We start from the raw sequence: 16,611 nt of genomic DNA on the forward strand, positions 1-16,611 counted from the left end.
GGGGGGCACTACCTTGGGTTCTCACGGTTGATCCCTGAAAAGTATAACAACCCCTTGGCCACCGCCATCTCTTCTGGCTTAGCTAATGCCCCATGGAATCCTAGAAGCTGGTCCAGACAGGGATCTTAGAGAACATCTTGTCAGGAAACTGAAGCCCAGAAATGTTTGATTTTAAGGTTTCACCATAGCTAATTGGGGTTAAACATGTATTCTGAGTCCAATGGACAGTTTGTTCCACAGTGTGAAGGACACAGTATCAAAACTATAACTGGCAGGTTCGCTTTGTCCAAACCTGCATCAAGTATGACAAATCCACAGGGAATCTAGAAACCCATAATCATAAATGCAACTTCTAAAAAGCACTTCTGCTTTCTAGGAGTACATTCTATTCTGGGGAAACCTGGGATGTCTAGTGCGAAGGAGACCCGAACCCAGAATCAGATTCCAGTGCATATCAGGGAATGCAGCAACAATACGTGGTTCAAACTTTGAAGCTTAGGGCCCAGGAGCCCAGACAGTTCTGGTCCCTCCTGGTCTGCTCTTAGAGTTGGGGTCACAGCTGGACCACTGAGTCAGGGGAATCTGCTGAACCTTCAAGGTTGTGAGTCTCAGTGCCTGGGCCCGGAAGCAGATGGGGCCATGGCAGCTGTGTCCCTAGTGTGAGCAGTCATACTGACCAAGGCTCAAGACTGCAGCAGACGGTGCCTTCCCTGCAAGGCTGGGCTCCTGCAGCCACCACGGACTGGACCCGCCTGCACAACCCGGCCAAGACTCCCGGGAGATGTCTACAGTGGACTGATGAACTTGAAGAACATGAGCAGGAATGTGAAGCACATGAAGACAGGCTTTGGGAAGAGTATTTATTAGTTAACATCAGAATTTCTGATACCCGATGTGCTGTGAATGAATTCTGTAGACTGAAAATGCGTCATAATTGATAAGTTTAAGTCTCCGATTCTTTCATCCTAGAGCCGATGTTTCACTGGGCTTTGGATAAAAGGAATGGAGAACTGCATAGGAGCGGGGGAGTCTCTGTGGATGCATATGAGAAGAAACCTAATTTGAAAAGACACAGCGGTTATTATAAGTGTAACACCACCCTGGCTTATCCTGAGGAGGGGTAAGACCGCCATCGCTTGTCCAGAGGAAAATCGCTTGTGGGAAACAGGCCCCAAAGAGCAAAGCTGTTCAAGACAATGTCACAGACTTAAGGATAAGATTTGATTTAAATACCAGTGGTCTATAATTCTGAAAGTTTTTTTTTGGAGGGGTGGTCGTTTTATTTTGGTAAAAGCTGTTTTTCCTCAATATTCAGAGGTTTACTAAAAACATTTCTGTCATGATTTCCTTTTTGATTCAAAGGGTTTAAGTCTCTCAAACTCTAGAGTCTGAAATCCACGACTTAAATGTATCCTGACTTAGAATGTTTTGCTTTTATCTTCCAAAGAAAGATTTAGGAATGATGTAAATAACTGATTTAAATGTGCCTAAGAAGCAGATGAAACAATGTTCTCTTATTAAAAAGTATGGGGCTTCCCTGTTGGCGCAGTGGTTGGGAGTCCGCCTGCCACTGCAGGGGACACGGGTTCGTGCCCCTGTCCGGGGGGATCCCACGTGCCACGGAGCGGCTGGGCCCGTGAGCCGTGGCCACTGGGCCTGCGCATCCGGAGCCTGTGCTCCGTGGTGGGAGAGGCCACGGCAGTGAGAGGCCCGTGTACCGCAAAAAAAACCAAAAACAAAGTATGTTTTTCCACGAAGCTGCTGTGGAAAGAAATTGTGACTGCAATGATTATCCAACTATCAGACCCTAGCTTTCTGAATGATTTCAGATAAATGACTGGTTTTTTGAAATATATTGTATATCCCCGAAGTATTTGCAATATTAATTAGGAGTTTTACTTTGGGGGCAAAAGTGTACTTTTTTAATAAAAATTTACTGGACAAAACAAAAGGATCAGAGAGTTAATCCTAGAGATTTAAAAATGATCTGAAAAAAATTAAAATTTTGTCTTTGGTTCAACATCTCTATTACTCCCAATATCGTTTCCCCTAGATACTTACCGAGTGCTTTTAACGTACATGATCTCTTTATTTACTCTGTGAATTGGGTATTGTATTAGTTCGCTAGGGTTGCTGTGAGAAAATAGCACAGAATGGGTACCTTAACAACAGGAATCTAAATTCTCACAGTTCTGGAGGCTGAAGTCCTCGATCAAGGTGCAGGCAGGGTGCGCTTCCTCTGGGGGCCGTGGTGGGAGGATCTGTTTCAGGCCTCCCTCCTTGGCTTTCAGGTGGCTCCCCTCTTGCCAGTTTTTCCCCACATGGTCATCCCTCTGTGCAGCAGTGTCCCCTGTGTCTCTTCCTCTTATAAGGACAACAGTCAGATTGGATTAAGGTCCTACCCTAAGGGCCTCACTTTAACGATCATTCTTTAACAAGGTGAATACGGTAACAGTCTGAGATACTGGGAGTGGAGACCTCAACATCTGAATTTGGGGGATACACAGTTCAGTCCATAACAGACATTATCTCCATTTTATAGAGGAAATGGAGGAAAATGAGGTCCAGGGCATTCAGTTGCCCAATTCTTTTACTACACCAATTTTATCTAACTATCTAGGAAATGTAGAAATTTGTGCGACAAAGAAAAATGGTGTTAGATTCAGTCTCTTACTTTAAATCACATAGAATCTATTTAAAATCAATATCAGAATTTAGCTACAACCCTACCTTCCATATGTACTGAGTTTGTAGGTTTTAAAATTATTTAGGATAAAAGAATCTGAGACTTTAAGTCATCAAAGATAGCTTACCTTCAAACTACAGAATTAATCCAAGGCACATTTGATATTAAAAATTCTAATATTAGACATTCTAAAATTCCAATATTCACTTAACTTACTAATAAATATGTTTTTTACAAACCTATTAGTTTCCAGTTGCTGCTGCAACAAACTACCACAAACGTAGTGACTTGAAATAACACAAATTTATTATCTTACAGTTCTGGAGGTGAGAGGACCAAAATTAGCCTCCCTGGGCTAAAATCAAGGTGTTGGCAGGGCTGCCTTCTTTTGTGCAGGCTCCAGGGGAGAATCCATTGTTTTGCCTTTTCTAGCTCCCAGGGGCTGCTGCCCACATTCCTCCTGGCTCCCTTCCACCTTCAAATCCAGCAGTGTCAGGCCGGGTTCCTCTTGTGCTGCCGTCTCTCTGGTTCTTTCTTCTGCCACTTTGTTCTACCTATAACGACTCTTGTGATTACATTGGGCCCACCCAGATGGTCCAGGATGCTCTCCTCGTCTCAAAGTAAACTGATTAGCAAACAATTCCATCTTGCAACCTTGATTCTCCTTTTCCAGGTTTCCTAACATATTGTATTGTCTGGGGATTGGTGGGACTGAGCAGAACCCTGTGGCCTCTCCAAGTACAAAGCCCTCTTCATGTCTCCCGTCTCTTGTTTATAGAAAAGCTGAAGTCTCCCGGGCCGCCCCCCCCCCCGCCCCCCGCCGGAGTCACAAAGGAGCTGCCTCAAGCAGCTAATGATTAGGACAATAAAGTCACAGACTCAAGTGTCTGATGCACATTCCTGAGTTGTTTTACAGATACTGTGACTGCCACAGGAGGGAAAAAGCTGACTGCACGATGACCAGGCAGTAGCCATGACATAAACTGCTCCATCTTGAGCAATACTGAGTCTATGGCTAACATAATTCCAAGAACTGGCCGTAAGAGGATGGGATTAACACTGTTGCTCATAATCTTTGTAGGCATCAAAATAATTGTAGCTTGTTCTGTCTGGTTATGTAAACAGGCAATTACAATGGTCAGCAAAGAGATGCTTCAGACCCATGTTGACATCTTCTACTCTAAGAATACGGTGCCCTATGTCAGCATGAAGAAGTTACAGAAGACCCACCTTCGCCCATGATCCCACAGCAATGGAATGACGCTCTGACAAGGGGGCGCTCATAAGCAGTTGTTGGCAGGAAAGAGATCTCTGCAGGAGGCATCCCCTTTGTCCTGTCACTAATATTAAACCAGGGACCCCCATGCGCTACTCATCTCCAGCCCTAACACACCTTTCAAATCTTTTGATCACACAACACCTTGCCTAATCTGTTGGTTCTTTCCATAGATCAAAGAAGTAGAAATGAAGAATAAGTAATGAACAGATAACCAGATCTTTTTCCTAGTTTCCCCTTCGGTCTTCTTGTGAACAAACTGTGTGCACGAGATAGCATCTAAAGAAAAATCACGAGAAGTCAACAAGCCTGCACACAGCGGAGGGTGGTGATGACCCTGACCCCCCATCTCAATGATTAATGGAGATTACCTCCCTTTTTCCCTTTAAAAACTTCCATGGCCAAGCAGAATCTTCAGAGATGGTTTCTGGGGGATGCTGAGTCCACCGCATCCCCAGATTGCCGGAGTTCTGACTACAAGCTGCTTTCCTTTCTGCCAACATTTGTCTCTCTCTCGAGTGCTGAGTTTTGAGCAGCTTTCTTAGCAGTGAGCAGCAGGACCCAGCACCAGGTAACACGAGGACCTGGGTATCTTTGGAGGCCTGTTATTCTGTTACCACAGAGCTTTTCAGTTCATTTCATCTCTCTTGTTCATATATTCTTGGTCTGCATTACACTTCAGTGATCTCTTTGGAGCTTTAGTCTTCAGCTAGTTTCCAGTCCTGGCTATGTTATTGAGCTTATGGGAACATTGCTTTTTTTTTTTTCTTCAGCCGCGCCAAGGTGGTGTGTGTGGGACCTTAGTTCCCTGACCAGGGATTCAACCCGTGCCCCCAGCAGTGGGAGCACAGAGTCTTAACCACTGGACAGCCAGGGAAGTCTGGGAACATTGCTTTTATGAAAAAGTGATATTTAATTAAATTTTTAAGTGGACCAAGCTGCCATTTTTCTAGAAATTAAGCATATATTAGAATAGAAATTCCAAGTAAAGACGTGTATTTTTTGGACGTGAAAAAAGTTCATGATTTATTTTTTTATTTCATTTTTAATTTTTTTTTTGCGGTACGCGAGCCTCTCACTGCTGTGGCCTCTCCCGTTGCGGAGCACAGGCTCCGGACGCGCAGGCTCAGCGGCCATGGCTCACGGGCCCAGCCGCTCCGCGGCATGTGGGATCTTCCCAGACCGGGGCACGAACCCGTGTCCCCTGCATCGGCAGGTGGACTCTCAACCACTGCGCCACCAGGGAAGCCCCATGATTTATTTTTAAATGGAAAAAACAGATTGCAGGGCAGTTAAACACAGAACTGAGAAAGGTGAAATTATTTATTACGTCTAGCTTGTAAACAGGACACTTACCTCATCATCTCTGAAGATTTGTTAAATGCCTACCTCCAGCTGACTCTGAGTATTGATTTTTTTTATTATAAAACAAATATTATTCCATTATAGTTATTCAGGAGAAGTCACCTGAACAAGCTGAAATAGCTCAGTTGGGAGAGCGTTAGACTGAAGATCTAAAGGTCCCTGGTTCGATCCCGGGTTTCAGCAGTAGTTTTGGGTTTTTGCACTAAATATAGTTTCCTGGCAGTCTTAACCAAAATATAAGCTTTAAGGGGAATATTTGGTTATTATGTTTTGAGTGGGTCAGTGACTTCTCAGGGAGGGGTGGTGTCAGGTGCCCTGGTGGGTCTTTTTACTAAACCCCCAATACCTTAGTACTTCCTGACTGTAATAATAATAGCTAACTTATCTTGAGTACTTGCTGTATGTCAAGCTATCCTTTAAGCTTTCTCTGTGTATTAACTTATTTAAAATGACCACTAAAATTCTTGATAACTACTTGTTAAATAAATGAACAGTTTGGTGCCAGAGGCCCGGCATGTGGTTGGTGCAAAATGACCTTTGCTTTGACTATCATTATTATTTCTGTTGTCTAAGAACTTCGCAAGCTAGAGCTATGAGATGTGAATTGTTTCTAAGGACCCTTTACTCCTCAAACTAACAAGGTAGTGTTAAAGGCCATCGTTCCCCTACACACTCTGTATTAACAATTCCTTGTTTTATATGGTAGATGTGAATGGCTATTTTCCCACCATGTTTTAATTTCTGCGAAGGGATTTAGCTTTGATTCCAAAGGTTCTTATCTGGCATCCATAGGCAGCAGGAAGTCTTTAAAGTCTCTGAAACTGAATGTAAATTTGAGTGTTCATGTGGACATTTCCCTGGGGAGAATGTCAGGGGTATCATCAAATTTTAGGTTTGTAACCTAGAAGAAGTTTAGAAAAGTTAGATGTGAAAAGTCTCCTTACCACAAATACTTGCTGATGGTTTGTGACCCAACACTTGTGTTTTTCTAAGATGCTGAGTGATAGGACTCTTCTTGATTATTGTGTCTTGCCCCTTGTCCAATGCTATCTACTGTGAGGGGGATTTCAGGAGGGAGCCCAAGTTGTCAACAAACTTTCCTTCTGTAATGGAAGTGGCTCTTGGGGACAGATTTTTCCACAGTAAAGCAGATGACCATTTTTTAGAGGCCCCTGCTACTTCAGGGTACCCTCTCCATGACCTGTCCCCCATCACTTTGTTTAATCTAAAGAGGTGAGTACCACTTCTTTTTTTATACATTTTTTTTATATTAGAGTATAGGTGATTTACACTGTTGTGTTAGTTTCAGGTGTACAGCAAAGTGATTTAGTTATACGTATACATATATCTATTCTTTTTCTGATTCTTTTACCGTGTAGGTTATTACAGGATATTGAGTAGAGTTCCCTGTGCTATACAGCAGGTCCTTGTTGATTATCTGTTTTATATATAGTAGTGTGTGTATGTTAAAGCCAAACTACTAATTTATCCCTTCCCCCAACACTTCCCCTTTGGTAAGCATAAGTTTGCTTTCTAAGTCTGTGAGTCTCTTTCTATTTTGTAAATAAGTTTATTTGTATCACTTTGTTTAGATTCCACATATAAGTGATATATGATAGTTGTCTTTGTCTGACTTACTTCACTTAGTATGATAACCTCTAGGTCCATCCATGTTACTGCCAATGACATTATTTCATTTTTTATGGCTGAATAATATTCCATTGCGTATATGTATTACATGTTCTTTATTCATCTGTTTTTATTTATTTATTTAAACATCTTTACTGGAGTATAATTGCTTTACAATGTTGTGTTAGTTTCTGCTGTATAACAAAGTGAATCAGCTATACATATACTTATATTCCCATATCCCCTCCCTCTTGCGTCTCCCTCCCACCCCTCTCGGTGGTCACAAAACACGGAGCTGATCTCCCTGTGCTATGCAGCTGCTTCCCACTAGCTATCTATTTTACATTTGGTAGTATATATATGTCCATGCCACTCTCTCACTTTATCCCAGCTTACCCTTCCCCCTCCCCATGTCCTCAAGTCCATACTCTATGTCTGCATCTTTATTACTGTCCCGCCCCTAGGCTCATCAGAACCTTTTTTTTTTTTTAGTTCCCATATATATGTGTTAGTATACGGTATTTGCTTTTCTCTTTCTGACTTACTTCACTCTGTATGACAGTCTCTAGATCCACCCACATCTCTGCAAATGACCCAGTTTTCCTTCTTATTGCTGAGTAATATTCCATTGTATATATGTACCACATCTTCTTTATCCATTCATCTGTTGATGGGCATTTAGGTTGCTTCCATGACCTGGCTATTGTAAATAGTGCTGCAGTGAACATTGGGGTGCATGCGTATTTTTGAATTATGGTTTTCTCTGAGTATATGCTCAGTAGTGGGATTGCTGGGTAATATGGTAGTTCTAGTTTTAGTTTTTTAAGGAACCTCCATACTGTTCTCCATAGTGGCTGTATCAATGAACATTCCCACCAGTAGTGCAAGAGGGCTCTCTTTTATCCACACCCTCTCTAGCATTTATTGCTTGTAGATTTTTGATGATGGCCATTCTGACCGGTGTGAGGTGATACCTCATTGTAGTTTTGATTTGCACTTCTCTAATGATTAGTGATGTTGAGCATCCTTTCATGTGTTTGTTGGCAATCTGTATATCTTTGGAGAAATGTCTATTTAGGTCTTCTGCCCATTTTTGGATTGCGTTGTTTGTTTTTTTGATGTTGAGCTGCATGAGCTGCTTGTATATTTTGGAGATTAATCCTTTGTCAGTTGCTTCATTTGCAAATATTTTCTCCCATTCTGAGGGTTGTCTTTTCATCTTATTTATGGTTTCCTTTGCTGTGCAAAAGCTTTTAAGTTTCAAAGGTCCCATTTGTTTATTTTTGTTTTAATTTCCATTTCTGTAGGAGGTGGGTTAAAAAGGATCTTGCTGTGATTTATGTCAAAGAGTGTTCTTCCTATGTTTTCCTCTAAGAGTTTTATAGTGTCTGGTATTACATTTAGGTCTTTAATTCGTTTTGAATATATTTTTGTGTATGGTGTTAGGAGGTGTTCCAATTTCATTCTTTTATGTGTAGCTATCCAGTTTTCCCAGCACCACTTATTGAAGAGGCTATCTTTTCTCCATTGTATATTCTTGCCTCCTTTATCAAAGATAAGGTGACCATATGTGTGTGGGTTTATCTCTGGGCTTTCTATCCTGTTCCATTGATCTATATTTCTATTTTTGTGCCAGTACCATACTGTCTTGATTACTGTGGGTTTGTAGTATAGTCTGAAGTCAGGGAGCCTGATTCCTCCAGCTCCATTTTTCTTTCTTAAGATTGTTTTTGCTATTCAGGGTCTTCTGTGTTTCCATATAAATTGTGAAATTTTTTGTTCTAGTTCTGTTAAAAATGTCAGTGGTAGTTTGATAGGGATTGCATTGCATCTGTAGATTGCTTTAGGTAGTATAGTCATTTTCACAATGTTGATTCTTCCAATCCAAGGACATGATATATCTCTCCATTTGTTTGTATCCTCTTTGATTTCTTTCATCAGTGTCTTATAGTCTTCTGCATACAGGTCTTTTGTCTCCTTAGGTAGGTTTATTCCTAGGTATTTTATTCTTTTTGTTTCAATGGTAAGTGGGAGTGTTTCTTAATTTTTCTTTCTGATTTTTGATCATTAGTGTATAGGAATGCAAGAGATTTCTATGCATTAATTTTGTATCCTGCTACTTTACCAAATTCATTGATTACCTCTAGTCATTTTCTGGTAGCAATTTTAGGCATCTCTATGTATAGTATCATGTTATCTGCAAACAGTGACAGCTTTACTTCTTCTTTTCCGATTTGGATTCCTTTTATTTCTTCTTCTTCTCTGATTGCTGTGGATAAAACTTCCACAACTATTGAATAATAGTGGTGAGAGTGGGCAACCTTGTCTTGCTCCTGATCTTAGTGGAAATGGTTTTAGTTTTTCACCATTGAGAACAATGTTGGCTGTGGGTTTCTCATATATGACCTTTATTATGTTGAGGTAAGTTCTCCCTATGCCTACCTTCTGGAGAGTTTTTATCATAAATGGGTGTTGAATTTTGTCAAAAGCTTTTTCTGCATCTCTTGAGATGATCATATGGTTTTTATCCTTCAGTTTGTTAATGTGGTGTATCACGTTGATTGATTTTCGTATATTGAAGAATCCTTGCGTTCCTGGATACATCCCACTTGATCATGGTGTATGATCCTTTTAATGTGCTGTTGGATTCTGTTTGCTAGTATTTTGTTGAGGATTTTTGCATCTATGTTCATCAGTGATATTGCCCTGTAGTTTTCTTTCTTTGTGACATCTTTGTCTGGTTTTGGTATCAGGGTTATGGTGGCCTCGTAGAATGAGTTTGGGAGTGTTCCTCCCTCTGCAATTTTTTGGAAGAGTTTGAGAAGGATAGGCGTTAGCTCTTTTCTAAATGTTCGATAGAATTCTCTGTGAAGCCATGTGGTCCTGGGCTTTTGTTTGTTGGAAGGTTTTTAATCACAGTTTCCATTTCAGTGCTTGTGATTGGTCTGTTTATATTTTCTATTTCTTCCTGGTTTAGTCTCAGAAGGTTGTGCTTTTCTAAGAATTTGTCCATTTCTTCCAGGTTGTCCATTTTAGTGGCATATAGCTGCTTGTAGTAATCCTCATGATTCTTTGTGTTTCTGCAGGGTCAGTTGTTACTTCACTGTTTTCATTTCTAATTCTGTTGATTTGAGTCTTCTCCCTTTTTTTCTTGATGAGTCTGGCTAGTTGTTTATCAATTTTGTTTATCTTCTCAAAGAACCAGCTTTTAGTTGTATTGATCTTTGCTATCATTTCCTTCATTTCATTTTCATTTATTTCTGGTCTGATCTTTATGATTTCTTTCCTTCTGCTAACTTTGGGGTTTTTTTTTTGTTCTTCTTTCTCTAATTGCTTTAGGTGTAAGGTTAGGTTGTTTATTTGACATGTTTCTTGTTTCTTAACGTAGGATTGTATTGCTGTAAACGTCCCTCTTAGAACTGCTTTTGCTGCATCTCATAGGTTTTGGGTCATCGTGTTTTCATTGTCATTTGTTTCTAGGAACTTTTTGATTTCCTCTTTGATTTCTTCAGTGATCTCTTGGTTATTTAGTAGTGTATTGTTTATACTCCATGTATTTGTATTTGTTACAGATTTTTTTCCTGTAATTGATACTAGACTCATAATGTTGTGGTGGAAAAGGCACTTGATACGATTTCAATTTTCTTAAATTTACCAAGGCTTGATTTGTGACCCTAGATATGATCTATCCTGGAGAATGTTCCATGAGCACTTGAGAAGAAAGTGTATTCTGTTGTTTTTGGATGGAATGTCCTATAAATATCAATTAAGTCCATCTTGTTTAATGTATCATTTAAAGCTTGTGTTTCCTTATTTATTTTCATTTTGGATGATCTGTTCATTGGTGAAAGTGGGATGTTAAAGTCCTCCACTATTACTGTGTTGCTGTTGATTTCCCCTATTATGGCTGTTAGCATTTGCCTTATGTATTGAGGTGCTGCTATGTTGGGTGCATAAATATTCACAATTGTTATATCTTGTTCTTGGATTGATCCCTTGATCATTATGTAGTGTTCTTCTTTGTCTCTTGTAATAGTCTTTATTTTAAGGTCTACTTTTGCCTGATATGAGAATTGCTACTCCAGCTCTCTTTTGGTTTCCATTTGCATGGAATATCTTTTTCCATCTCCTCACTTTCAGTCTGTATGTGTCCCTAGATCTGAAGTGGGTCTCTTGTAGACAGCATATATATGGGTCTTGTTTTTGTATCCATTCAGCCAGTATATGTCTTTTGGTTGGAGCATTTAATCCATTTACATTTAAGGTAATTATCGATATGTATGTTCCTATTACCATTTTCTTAATTGTTTTGAGTTTGTTTTTGTAGGTCATTTCCTTCTCTTGCATGCCCTGCCTAGAGAGGTTCCTTTAGCATTTGTTGTAAAGTTGGTTTGGTGGTGCTGAATTCTCTTAATTTTTGCTTGTCTGTAAAGGTTTTAATTTCTCCATCGAATCTGAGTGAGATCCTTGCTGTGTAGAGTAATCTTGGGTTGTAGGTTTTTCCCTTTCATCACTTTAAATATGTCCTGCCACTCCCTTCTGGCTTGCAGAGTTTCTTTTGAAAGATCAGCTGTTAACCTTATGGGGATTCCCTTGTATGTTATTTGTTGCTTTTCCCTTGCTGCTTTTAATATTTTTTCTTTGTATTTAATTTTTGATAGTTTGATTAATATGTGTCTTGGCATGTTTCTCCTTGGATTTATCCTATATGGGACTCTCTGAGCTTCCTGAACTTGACTATTTCTTTTCCCATATTAGGGAAGTTTTCAACTATAGTCTCTTCAAATATTTTTTCAGTCCCTTTCTTTTTCTCTTCTTCTTCTGGGACCCCTATAATTCAAATATTGGTGCATTTAATGTTGTCCCCAGGTCTCTGAGACTGTCCTCAGTTCTTTTCATTTTTCTTTCTTTATTCTGCTCTGCGGTAGTTATTTTCACTATTTTATCTTCCAGGTCACTTATCCGTTCTTCTGCCTCAGTTATTCTGCTACTGATTCCTTCTAGAGAATTTTTAATTTTATTTATTGTGTTGTTCGTCCTTGTTTGTTTGCTCTTCAGTTCTTCTAGGTCCTTGTTAAATGTTTCTTGTATTTTCTCCATTCTATTTCCAAGATTTTGTATCATCTTTACTATCATTACTCTGAATTCTTTTTCAGGTAGTCTGCCTATTTCTTCTTCATTTGTTTGGTCTGGTGGATTTTTACCTGCTCCTTCATCTGCTGCATATTTCTCTGTCTTCCCATTTTGCCTAACTTACTGTGTTTGGGGTCTCCTTTCACACGCTGCAGGTTCATAGTTCCTGTTGTTTTTGGTGTCTGCTCCCAGTGGGTAAGTTTGGTTCAGTGGGTTGTGTAGGCTTCCTAGTGGGGGGGACTAGTGCCTGTGTTCTGGTGGGTGGGGCTGTATCTTGTCTTTCTGGTGGGCAGGGCTGTGTCTGGTGGTGTGTTTTGGTGTGTCTGTGAACTTAGTATGATTTGGGCCAACCTCTCTGCTAATGGGTGGGGTTGTGTTCCTGTGTTGCTAGTTGTTTGGCATGGGGTGTCCAGCATTGGAGCTTGCTGGCCATTGGGTGGAGCTGGGTCTTAGCATTGAGACGGAGATCTCTGGCAGAGCTCTCGCTGATTGATATTTTGTGGGGCCGGGAGGTCTCTGGTGGACCAATGTCCTGAACTCGGCTCTCCCACCTCAGAATCTCCAGGCTGGAGCACCAAGACCCTGTCAGCCACACAACTCAAAGGAAAAAAGAGAAAAATGAAAGAAAAAAAATTAAAAGAAAAATAATTATTATAGAAAAATAAAAATATTATTAAAATTAAAAAAGTAATAATAAAAGAAAAGAGCAACCAAAGTAATAAGCAAATCCACAAATGATAACAAGCAATAAAATCTATACTAAGGTAAACATAAAAATCAAAAACAAGTCAGTCGCAGAGAGCAAACCCCTTGTCTACATTTGCTCCCAAAGTCCACTGCCTCAATTTTGGGTTGATTTGTTGTCTATTCAGGTATTCCACAGATGCATGGTACATCAAGTTGATTGTGGAGATTTCATCTGCTGCTCCTGAGGCTGCTGGGAGAGATTTCCCTTTCTCTTCTTTGTTCGCACAGCTCCTGGGGTTCAGCTTTGGATTTGGCCCCACCTCTGTGTGTAGGTCGCCCTCAGGCTTCTGTTCCCACCCAGACAGGATGGGGTTAAAGCAGCGGCTGATTAGGGGGCTCTGGCTCACTCATGCCAGTGGTGGGTGTGGAGGGAGTGGTACAGTAGTTATAATTGGAATGCAGGGTGAACCTGCGGTGGCAGAGGTCAGCATGGTGTTGCAACAGCCTCAGGTGTGCCATGTATTCTCCCAGGGAAATTGTCCCTGGATAACGGGACCCTGGCAGTGGTGGGCTGCACAGACTCCCAGGAGGGGAGGTGTGGAGAGTGACCTGTGCTTCCACACAGGATTCTTAGTGGCTGCAGCAGCAGCATTAGCAGTTCCTGCTCGTCTCTGGGGTCTGAGCTGATAGCCGCTCACGCCTGTCTCTGGAGCTTGTTTAGGTGGTGCTCTACCTTCTGTCGGCAGACAGGGAAGGATCACCTCTCCTCATACACCCTGAAACAATGGTCTCTTGACTCTTAAGCAGTTCCAGACTTTTTCCTGGACTCCCTCCCTGTTACCTATGGTGCACTAGCCCCCTTCAGGCTGTGTTCATGCAGCCACCCCCAGTCCTCTCCTTGGGGTCTGACCTCCAAAGCCCAAGCCTCAGCTCCCAGCCCCCACCCACCCTGGCAGGTGAGCAGATGAGCCTCTCAGGCTGGTGAGTGCTGGTATGCACTGATTCTCTGTGTGGGAATCTCTCCGCTTTGCCCTCTGCACCCCTGTTGCTGTGCTCTCCTCCGTGGCTCCAAAGCTTTGCCCCACCACGGTCTCCACCAGTGACGGGGCTTCTTAGTGCATGGAAACTTTTCCTCCTTCACAGCGCCCTCCCAGAAGTGCAGGTCCTGTCCCTATTCTTTTGTCTCTGTTTTTTCTTTTGCCCTACCCAGATACATGGGGAGTTTCTTGCCTTTTAGGAAGTTGAGGTCTTCTGCCAGCATTCAGTAGGTGTTCTGCAGGAGTTGTTCCACATGTAGATGTATTTTTGATGTATTTGTGGGGAGGAAGGTGAGCTCTATGTCTTACCTATCCATTCATCTGTTGATGGACATTTAGGTTGTTTCATGTCTTAGCTATTATAAATAGTGCTGATATGAACATTGGGGTGCATTTATCTTTTTGAATTACGGTTTTCTCCAAATATATGCCCAGAAGTGTGATTGCTGGATCATATGGTAGCTCCATTTCTGGTTTATTAAGGAATCTCCATACTGTCTTCCATAGTGGCAGTAACCAATTTACATTCCCACCAACAGTGTAGGAGGGTTCCCTTTTCTCCACACCCTCTCCAACATCTATTATTTGTAGACATTTTGATGATGGCCATTCTGACTGGTGTGAGGTTATACCTCATTGTAGTTTTGACTTGCATTTCTCTAATAATTAGCGATGTTGAGCATCTTTTCATGTGCTTTTTGGCCATCTGTATGTATTCTTTGGAGAAATATCTATTAAGATCTTCTACTCATAACCTTTTTTGAGTAGGTTATTGAGTAACTCAATAACCTTTTTTGATTGGGTCATTATTATTATTTTTTTTTTATATTGAGCTGCATGAGCTGTTTGTATATTTTGGAGATTAATCCCTTGTTGTTTGCATCGTTTACAAATATTTTCTCCCATTATGTGGGTTGTCTTTTCATTTTGCTTATGGTTTACTTTGCTATGCAAAAGCTTTTAAGTTTAATTAGGTCCCATTTGTTTATTTTTGTTTTTATTTCCATTACTCTAGGAGGTGGAACCAAAAGGATCTTGCTGTGATTTATGTCAAAGAGTGTTCTTCCTATGTTTTCCTCTAAGAGTTTTATAGTGTCTGGCCTTACATTTAGGTCTTTAATCCATTTTGAGTTTATTTTTGTGTACGGTGTTAGGAAGTGTTCTAATTTCATTCTTTTACATGTAGCTGTCCAGTTTTCCCACCACCACTTATTGAAGAGACTGTCTTTTCTCCATTGTATATTCTGCTTCCTTTGTCATAGATTAGTTGACTATAGGTGTGTGGGTTTACTTCTGGGCTTTCTATCCTGTTCCATTGATCTATATTTCTGTTTTTGTGCCAGTACCATACCATTTTGATTACAGTAGCTTTGTAGTATAGTCTGAAGTCAGGGAACCTGATTCCTCCTGCTCAGAGTTTCTTTTTCAAGATTGCTTTGGCTATTTGGGGTCTTTTATGTTGCCATACAAATTAAAAAAATTTTTTTCTAGTTCTCTTAAGAATGTCATTGGTAATTTGATAGGGATTGCATTGAATCTGTAGATTGCTTTGGGTAGTATAGTCATTTTGACAATATTGATTCTTCCAATCCAGGAACATGGTATATTTTCCATCTGTTCATGTCATCTTTGATTTTTTTCATCAGCATCTTATAGTTTTCAGAGTACAGGTCTTTTGCCTCCTTAGGTAGGTTTATTCCTGTGTACTTTATTCTTTTTGATGTGATGGTAAATGGGATTGTTTCCTTAATTTCTCTTTCTGATCTTCATTGTTAGTGTATAGGAGTGAAACATATTTCTGCATATTAACTTTGTATCCTGCAACTTTACTGAATTCACTGATGAGCTCTAGTAGTTTTCTCATAGCATCTTGAGGATTCTCTATGTATAATATCATATCATCTGCAAACAGTGAAAATTTTATCACTTCTTCTGATTGTTTCTTTTTTGGGGAGATTACTGATGAAGTCCCCATATCATTTTTACCATTCTACTCTTTTCTTTTAGCTTTCATTCTTGTTGATGGGATTTGTAGTCAATTTGGATGTACAGACGCAATACCAGGCAATGGCTGCCTGTTCTTCCATCTTTATATTATTTAATATTTATCACCTAAATGATATCTCTCTGCCTTGACTGTATTTTGTCAAGAGGTAGCATTTTCAGTTCATGCAAGGCATTCACCAGGCTTTAGGTATAAAACTCTTGAATCAATTCCATCATGGCTGTAGGTTTTCCATACCACTGAGAAATTCTCCAACACTAGCTGGGTGTCCTACAATTCAACTCAATTCTGACACTATCTGCCTGGAGATAGCACCAGATGCCACAGGTTAAGGACTCAGTCCTGCAAGACTTCCCCCCCACCTGCCCCTCTTCATTTGCCAGTCGCAAGCTCAAGTTGTCAGCTGTGCTTCTGACTCACTAGCTATAGATTGGAGCTTCCAGTGACTCCCTCCTTGGGTTTGACTAATTTACTAGTGCAGCTCACAGAACTCAGAGAAATATTCTACTTATTACATCATCAGCGTATTATAAAAAGATATAACTCAAGAAGAGCAAAATGGAAGAGATGCATAGGACAAGGTATAGGGAGGGCTTGGAGATTCTATTCCCTTTCTGAGCGCACCACTTTCTCTGAATCTCCATATTTCACCAACATAGATGCTCTCCAAATCCTGTCCCTTTTGATTTTTCTGGAGGCTTCATTACATGGGCAAGATTAGGTTAGCTTTGGCCATCAGTGATTGATTCAACTTCCAGCTTCTCCCCACTCCACTCCTCAGAGGTCAGTGGGT

At 40.6% G+C, this 16,611-nt stretch overlaps 1 long non-coding RNA gene and 1 other non-coding gene across 3 annotated transcripts in view; both read left to right on the plus strand.

Moving 5' to 3' along the window:
• LOC132522044 (uncharacterized) overlaps positions 1-16,611 on the plus strand; it is a 98,110-nt gene that overhangs the window by 60,681 nt on the left and 20,818 nt on the right. For both annotated transcript variants that reach the window (XR_009541031.1, XR_009541030.1), the window contains one exon: positions 4,372-4,533. This is a non-coding gene — a long non-coding RNA (uncharacterized LOC132522044). The remainder of the gene's footprint in view (positions 1-4,371; positions 4,534-16,611) is intronic.
• TRNAF-GAA (transfer RNA phenylalanine (anticodon GAA)) lies at positions 5,438-5,510 on the plus strand. The gene has a single exon. It is a non-coding gene; the product is annotated as a tRNA-Phe (tRNA).

Source organism: Lagenorhynchus albirostris, chromosome 6 (assembly GCF_949774975.1).
Source record: "Lagenorhynchus albirostris chromosome 6, mLagAlb1.1, whole genome shotgun sequence".
Classification (NCBI taxonomy): domain Eukaryota; kingdom Metazoa; phylum Chordata; class Mammalia; order Artiodactyla; family Delphinidae; genus Lagenorhynchus; species Lagenorhynchus albirostris.